This window comes from Aplysia californica, unplaced genomic scaffold (genome assembly GCF_000002075.1).
Source record: "Aplysia californica isolate F4 #8 unplaced genomic scaffold, AplCal3.0 scaffold00018, whole genome shotgun sequence".
Taxonomy (NCBI): Eukaryota; Metazoa; Mollusca; class Gastropoda; order Aplysiida; family Aplysiidae; genus Aplysia; species Aplysia californica.
Window position 1 is genome coordinate 458,084 of NW_004797288.1, and position 2,205 is coordinate 460,288.

The following is a 2,205-nucleotide window of genomic DNA, read 5'->3' on the forward strand; positions in this document are numbered from 1 at the left end:
GTATACATGTTGGCTGCCCCCTCCCCCCCGGGGGACTAACATAGTTATTGTCAATAAACCAGGATCGTAACAGTGAAGTGGGATGAGTCCTTGATACACAGTGGAATTATTTAAGAGGTGGAACTTCTGAATTTACCGTCCATTTCCGATAAGACCGATCCAAGTGAGTACAGAGTCATGAAAATACCACCAAAATAAAAAATCAAAAACCAAGTGAGGAAAAAGCGTTATCTAAATCAGGGTCACCCACAGTGTCATGGCAGCTCCGCCTCATAAAATATGATGGAAATTGGGTCAATAGGGACGTAAAACATTTGCAATGAAAATAGTATTACAGCCCAGCATGGTGACAGCACGTAAACTAACAGTTGAAATAAAATGGTCGCTTTTAAGGACAAGCGGGCTAACCCAGATTTCGGGGGTTTCCAGAAATCTTGACCGACACCAAAAGTGGGCCTCGCCCTTCCTATAGGAGGAGTTTGGTTTCATTGGTGGGTATATTTGTTTGGTTATAGAGAAAACTCTTCTTGTCCTTTAAAGAAATTGAACAAGGTGCGAAAACTTTACCTTCGATTTTCTCAAAATAGCATACTTTTTTTTATAGCCCCCTTGTGCTTAAGACCGACCAAATAACAATAAACGAGCACGTTTCATTGTAACTCCAGTTGGGTAAACGGCGGGCTACTTCGTTTCCGTCTTGTAGGGCCAACCTGGGCTACAGAGAATACACCCCAGCCGACATATCGAGACAATCGATGAAAAACTTCTGCATCGGGAACTGCACTCACTTCTACTGTGTAAAAGGGCGAAGAGCATATCCATTACACCCCTGAGATTGGTGGGCCTCGATGAGGGCTACAATTGTTCGAATCCTAAGTATACTACTACATTGTAATTTCTGTTGTAGATGATTTTACATGGATGTCCAACGGCCCAGGTGTATGTTGCTTACTGATCAGGCTCTCTAACTTTGCATGCGTGGGTAGTTGGCGAGCGCTCTGGTGTGATCTGCTCTGTCTTTTCTATCAAATATCTATCGTCATTATCTCTCCCTCTTTGTTACTCTCTAATAACACCTCTAGTATACGGCACTTATATGTCCTAATTGTGTTGCAAGTACTGTAAAACTCTTACTGAAACTAAAAGCTAAACAGTAGCGTGTATAATAAATGAGTTCGACTCCTGCTTTGGGGAAGTCTATTTTATCGAGCAATTCTGTTTTTTTATATTCAGGATGCTGTATTCCTTTCATCCCGGGTCTGCCCTTACACATAAATAATATTCTCTTAAGGGCTCGGCTAATTTGTATTAACAAAAGAGGTTTAAAAAATATTTTTTTAGTGGGGAGGGGATGACGTTTAGCTTACGTTCATAATTCGGTCCTACAGGATGAAAACTGGATTACGCACCTTTTGAAGAACCACATTGTGTTGAAAATATCCTTAAAACCAGTACTATACCTACCAATGCATGGAGATTTCCAAGCTGTAATTTTATTTTCACTGCTATTGCTGCGCGAACGTTTCATTCAGAAAGACTGTTCGTATCTATTCTTAACAGTATAATATTAATATCACAGCCTTTCACGTGCCATTTCTCATATCACAGAGTAAATGTCATTAAGCGCTTCGCATCGCTTTCCTTCGTTGCCTGCCTCATTCACCCAGCCAATTTGAAATCCAAACCTACAATTCCCGTCACAGTCATCGGATTAAATCTGGATCTTTTCGCTCATTAATCTGATACAGAATGAGTTGTAGATCTATCTCTTTTTTCTTTTCTTTTTTGGTTTTTTTTTGGTTTGTTTGTTCTGTTTTTATTGTTTTTATTTGTTTTTTAAAGCTGTTTTGTACGTTCATACTTTAAAAGCATGATTGTTTCTTTTGTTATAAGCATTTTCGATGTCGTCTTCACCAAGATGTCTATGTTTATAACTAACATCATAAGATTGCTACCATTACTCATACTACTATAAATATCGTTCACATTAAGAATTAAAAAGACTTGTTTATTTATTCGCTTTTTAAAGGAACAAATATTTTGTTGTGGAGAGGATGTTTTGGCCATGTGGGGGTTTCAAAATGCCCAGTTGTATAAAGGAGATTATACACTCTCGCACAAACACACATACGTACGTACGCTATATACAGGTGTATTATTATATACTTGTAAATGTATTGTGTTTAGTGAGTGGGTTTGGGAGTT